Source organism: Moschus berezovskii, chromosome 25 (assembly GCF_049115385.1).
Source record: "Moschus berezovskii isolate FMDL1 chromosome 25, NW_MosBer_1.0, whole genome shotgun sequence".
NCBI classification, from domain to species: Eukaryota; Metazoa; Chordata; class Mammalia; order Artiodactyla; family Moschidae; genus Moschus; species Moschus berezovskii.
Window position 1 is genome coordinate 12,771,557 of NC_142484.1, and position 6,313 is coordinate 12,777,869.

General features: G+C 41.9%; 1 long non-coding RNA gene across 1 annotated transcript in view; it reads right to left on the reverse strand.

Moving 5' to 3' along the window:
* Positions 1-397: 397 nt before the first annotated feature.
* The window catches only part of LOC129548926 (uncharacterized), an 84,107-nt gene continuing 78,191 nt past the window's right edge, over positions 398-6,313 (reverse strand). Inside the window, exon 3 of the long non-coding RNA XR_016036358.1 lies at positions 398-3,983. This is a non-coding gene — a long non-coding RNA (uncharacterized LOC129548926). The remainder of the gene's footprint in view (positions 3,984-6,313) is intronic.

Here is a 6,313-nt window from a genome sequence, read left to right on the forward strand (position 1 = left end):
GATGGGAAGAACTGACTCATTTGAAAAGACCCTGATGCTGGGAAAGAGTGAAGGCAGGAGGAGAAGGGGACGACAGAGGATGAGATGGTTGGATCTTATCACTGACTTGATAAACTTCAGTTTGAACAAGCTCCAGGAGTTGGTGATGGACAGGGAGGCCTGGTGTGCTGCAGTCCATGGAGTTGCAAAGAGTCAGACATGACTGAGCGACTGAACTGAACTGAACTGATAGATTACTGTTATTTTTGTTCAGTCACTCAGTCATGTCTGACTCTTTGTACCCCCATGGACTACAGCAAGCCAGGCTCCTTTGTCCTCCCCTGTCTCTCAGAGTTTGCTCAAATTCATGTCCATTGAGTCAGTGATGCTATTTAACCAGGCCACCCTGTTTCCCCCTTCTCCTCTTGCCTACAGACTTTCCCAGCATCAAAGTCTCTTCCAATGAATTAACTCTTCCCATTAAGGGGCCCAAAGTTTTGGGAGTTTCACCTTCAGCATCAGTCCTTCCAATGACTATTCAAGGTTGATTTCCTTTAGGATTGACTGACTTAATCTTCTTGCATTTCAAAGAACTCTCAGGAGTCTTTGAAAGCATCAGTTCCTTAGTGCTTGGCTTTTTTTGTGGTCCAACTCTCACATTTGTACATGACTACTGGAAACCATAGCTTTGACTATATGGACCTTTGTCAGCAAAGGGATGTCTCTGCTTTTTATAGATTATTTGACTTAATGTCAATATACAGTCATCAGAAGAAGAGAAATAGAAACAACAGAGAAAAGTAGCAGCACAAATATCATCAAAGTGCACTGACAACCTACATCCAGACTTCAGCAGCGATGGCAAGTCCCTGGTTATGAGTAATCTGCAGTCCCAGTTGGGAAAGGGTCCCAGGCTGTATGTCCACTCCACGGGTAAGACTTCAAATTGTAGTTTTGGGGGCTCCTGCTTATAATCCCAGACCACAAACTGATATAAACATCAGTTTGTGCCCCCAAAATACAGCCCTGGTTTTACTTTAACTTTTACAATGGTGTTTGCTTCACCTTGTGAGTCATAGGATTTCATAAGACCTGGTGGGTAGGCCAGGCCCTTACGGGTTTAAGCAATTCCAAGACCCACTCCTTTTCCTATCTAAAGTGCTGCCTGACTTGCCATGCTTACAGGTGGGCAGAGCATCCCAGTAGAGTCCAAGCAGCTCAGAAACAAGGAGAGGTCTGCTCTCCTGCTTCTAAAAACTGAAAACTTCCTCCATTTTAATTTCCCTAACAGTTGGCCTCAGGATTGTTTAGGCTGAAGAGCATAGGAATAAGGCAAAATAGCCCGAGCTGTCTTCTTAATTCTCTAACTCAAATAACAATTCCAGATAGTCCATAGAAATAAAGTGATCAAAGAAACAAGTAATGGGATAAACAATGCAGAAAACAATTTTTGAGCAGTAGGGGATGTAGTAACGAAAAAGTCCCACCATGAATGAGAAGTATGCTCTTGTATATCAGCTCCTACATGCATCAGCTTATGGCCAGCAGCAGTAGTAACAACAGCCCGGTCTATCAAGTTACAATTAGGTTTATCTATGAAACTTTGTAACTCTTTGGTTCCTTACAAATATTGCATAAGGTTTCTAAGAGAAAACTAATATTGGGAACAGAAAGAATAGAGAATAACATTTGAGTTCACAATACCTGAGTTCTCATGGACAGAAAGTAATAGGTGGTCCCCTTCCAATATAAAGGATCAACATGTGTCAGGCATCAGAAAAACGGGTTTCTATCTGATACAAAGAAGTTGTTTCTACATTATTGTTTAAAATACATAAAAAGTGAGGGGCCATTTTCAAAAAACAATGTAGTATAGGATTTAGGGAAGATAGTCCATTCACAAGAGTTGATGGAATTCTCCAATGAGCAGGATTCCCAAATGCGAGACATTGGTCCACATAGCAGTCTCTCGGTATACCTTGTCACAATCTATCAGTCAATGACTGTGGCTATCAAAGCCCAAATAACTCCCAGTGAAACGATGCAAGCAATGTTCTTCTCCAAATACAATAGGTAACACACGACATTGGCACATGATACTGTGTTAACTATCCCATAATGATGGAGTGCTCCCTGGCACCAGATGTTAGCGCACTTTGTAATGCCATCGAGGATAAGCACTCAATGATGGTTAGCAATCCATTCTCTAAATAGGTTTTGCCATGCACACACATTAGTAGACATGACAATTCCTTGGGATTATCCTTTCAAGCAAGGTAATATAATAGATGCTTAGAACAAACAGTCCAATCAAATATGACAATTAATGACTTAGTTTTGTGAAGCTGGAATATTACTGAGTCACTGAACAACTGTACGAAAGTCTTTGTTATAAATCAAGTTGAGGTCATGGGGCTTTAGCATTATAGGCATCCATTTAGCATTGATAGTTAAAGTTTGAGCTATATCTTTACCAATGTTGTCTAATCTAACAAACAGATAAATTTTGTCCACAGAGTGTCAAGCTTAAGAAAAGACAGACCGTGTTTGCTGGGCAGGTGAACTTATCCTGAGTTTGTGTCCAAATTGTGTTTCTCCAGCTGGAGATTCCTCAATAACTTTCTTCATAATTTTCTTTTAATTTTAGCATATCCTTGAAGGTTGAGGCATGAATGACAATCCACGTTACAGTCAGAATTCCAAGAATAGTCCATTCACGAGAGTAACAGTGGCTGATGGCACATATTTCCATGCTTCCTGTCCAAGAATCATCATTAATACGGTCTTCTCCTTCCCCTGCACAGTGACACCAGTGGGTACAGGAGAACTGCTGAGTCTGGGTGAAGCAGCTCCAACTGCATGTATTTCATTTGCAGCTCCAAACCCTACATCACTTCTAACTGCTAGATAGGTTGGAAGTTCTCCTTATTCTACTTTGCCAGTTACACATGGAAGAACCAGAAATTGGGCAATTAGACCAAGTTTAGTAATAAGTAGATCATCCTTTCCTTCATTCTATTGAATTACTCAAATTTCTCTATAGTAGTCTGGGTCTATAACTCCGCCATGGACACAGATCCCTTTGAAAACTGAACTGGAGAATTCTTTGATTAATCCAAAGTGTCCGGGGGGCATTTTAATTCTGATACCAATTGAAACAGCACACATCAATCTTTTAATAGGTCTGTGTTCACATACAGATACAAATCTAGTCCTGTGAGCTTAGGAGTAGCCCAGAAAAGAGAGAGTGCCCCAGGCTAATTTCACAATACTCAATTGTCTCAGGATAGAAGTCTATTTTATGAATCTGTAAGTTTGGAATAGTCATTCTCATCAAATAAGTTTCTGATTCTCCTGTAGGTCTCTTATATAAAATGTTGAAGGCAGTATTCAAGTTAGTCCTCCAGTTTTTACAAGAGTCCTCTTCAAGTTTAATTGTTTAAGCAAGTAATTCATTCTTTCAATCAAACCAGCAGCTTGAGAATAATAATATGAAAGATCCACTGTGTATTATGTTAATGGGCAAATGTGTGTATAAACATACCTTTAAACTGTGACCCCTTGTCACCCTGAATGTAAAGTAGAACACAGTATAAATTAATTATTTTCAATGTTTTAATAGTATTAGTCTGATTGCCTTTCCCAAAATGAATTACCACTGAATATCCAGAATAGAAGTCCATAGCAGTACACACATATTGGCATCCTTTGTCCTGAATTAATGAACCAATATAATCAACTTGTCATATCTGCGCAGGCAGCCTGCCACGTGCCAATAGTCCAACTAATATGCCAAGCTTCTCTGCTTAATATGTTGACAAACTGGACAATGTAAAATAACAGATTCAATGAGATCCATAGGTAAGGAAATATGTCGATCCTGAGCCCACCTGTATGTCACTTATGCTCCCAGCTGACCACATTTTTGGTGTGCCCACAAGTCAAACCTTTTAAGTCACTGGAGTCTGGATCAACTTATACTGCTTGGATTTGGGTTTGTTCATCTGTAATAGAGATAGAGCATCATTCACAGAATTTGGAAGACTGAGAGAATCTACTGAAAGATTAGTAGCTGAAACAATTCCCAAATGTCAGACCATAATTCCTTTCCACATAGTTCTCTGGAGTGAATTTGCCAGTTATTCTTTACCCAAAGGGGAAGCCAAGTGGCCAATCCACTGGCTACCAACCAAGAATCTGTATATGTGGCATTCAGTTAAACACTCTTGCTTTAATACCTGGTGAATAGCATATAATTTGGCAAATTGGTTACTTTTACCTTCCCCAGTACTTGGCAGCAATTTAGTAGTGACAGAATTATTTGCAACCACTTTTCAATAGCAAGTGCATCCTATATATTTACTGATCCATCAGTAAACCATGCATACTGTTTTTTTGTACAGTTAAACGAATCAAAATGACTTTCCCCACTTTATAGGTGATTCAGATAACTAGTTCATGCTTAATTATATCCTCTTGCTCCGGGCCTTCCATAGAAATCCTTTCATGTAAGACAGCGACCCCATGTGGTCCAGGTTTGGCTTGGTCCTAAATACATTTTCATTTGATTATGCTGGACTCCTGGGCTTGCTGAATGCTGTAAGTTTGGGGCGAACTTTGTACCCATTGCATGATTGTCACTTGAGGTCTTAATATTATAGTATAATCTATAATCAAATGTTACATATCAATCAGAGCCCAATAACAAGCCAATAATTGTTTTTCAAAGCTAGTGTCATTTCTCTCTGCCTCTCAGAATTTCCTACTCCAGAAACCCAAAGGCACTCTCTTACCTTGTGTTTTTGCCACAAGATCTGTTAGCATACAATTCTCTTACAACACATAAAATTCTGCAGCACTGGGTTGTACTGACCAGAAGTCTAAAGCATGTTGAAATTGACTTTTAGTGGCATCAAAAGTCTATTATTGTTAATTACACCATTGAAATTTGTATCTATTCCTAGTTACTTTGTAAAGCGGACTCAATCCGTTCCATTCCGTCGCTCAGTCATGTCCGACTCTTTGCGACCCCGTGGAGTGTAGCCTACCAGGCTTCTCTATCCATGGGATTCTCCAGGCAAGAATACTGGAGTGGGTTACCGTTTCCTTCTCCAGGGGATCTTCCCGACCCAGGGATCGAACCCAGGTCTCCCGCATTGGAGGCAGATGCTTTAACCTCTGAGCCACCAGATTCCTAGTTACTTTGTAAAGCGGACTCAATATCTGACCCAAATGTGGAATATGCTGTAGCCAGATACCAAAAAGCCCTATAAATTTCTGAGCCACCCCTTCTTGTCTGCGGAGCTTTAAATTACATTGTCTATTGTCTATCTGTAAGTAAAATCTCTCTACGTCCTTTAACTCATTGTATTCCCCAAAACTTTACAGTCAGACTCCCTCAAAGCTGTTACACCTTTGTGTCCTGATGTGTTTTGTCATTTCTGGAAAGGACTGAAGAGGCCATTCTTTCCATCCCCCTGCCTCCATAAATGTGCTTTCCCACACTGAGTTATTCCTAGCTTGTAAATTACCCAGGAAAGGTTAGGCAGCATGCTAGGATAGAAAGCTCAGCCTTCTGTGTTTCTCAGAAGCAAGGAGCAGGGACCCTTGGAGAGGATTTGCCAGGACTTGACCTGGTATTCTGTGATCACTAAGGAATGTCTGTGTCTGTGGGGGCCTCCTCTTCAAAAATAAGAAGCCCTGAGAGGTCACATTGACGCGGATCCTCCATAGACGGTGATGGAGTGGGAGGACTGAAGTGAAGGCACCATCAACTGCACACCAACTGCAGGCACCATAACCCAGACGGAGAAACAGGCAGCTGGAGCAGGGGATCGAGCAAAGGACTTCAAGGTCCTGACCTCCAGGAATCTCCCTCAAGGACACCTAGGAGTGCTACCTTAGAGAACACGACCTTCAGGCTAGCTCAGACCTTGGCCATTAGGACTGGGGTGTCATCAAGTGCTGCATTTTGTGTTCTTCAAAGAGGTCTGTGGACTGTACCATTCCCTTCTCCAGGTTACAGCCCCTCTCACCCCGGGGAGGTGATGTTGAAGGACACCATAATCCACTCCCATCCACATTGGAACCCACAGCCACAAGCAGTGCAGGGAGGGGTGCCACCCATCCTGAGGTCCCAAGACAGCTGAGCACTATTCCAACTGACTTCAGGGCCAAAGACGAAGCTGCAAGCACTTACTGCCCCGGGGAGATCCCACCTTGCTGCCACCTCCCTTCTGGTAATTTATCCCCTTGCTGAGTTCTGCTCCCCTCCCCAGCCTCTGACCAGGCAGTAACAGAGTCAGTTGTGTGAACCAGGTGGTACTGTTTGCCC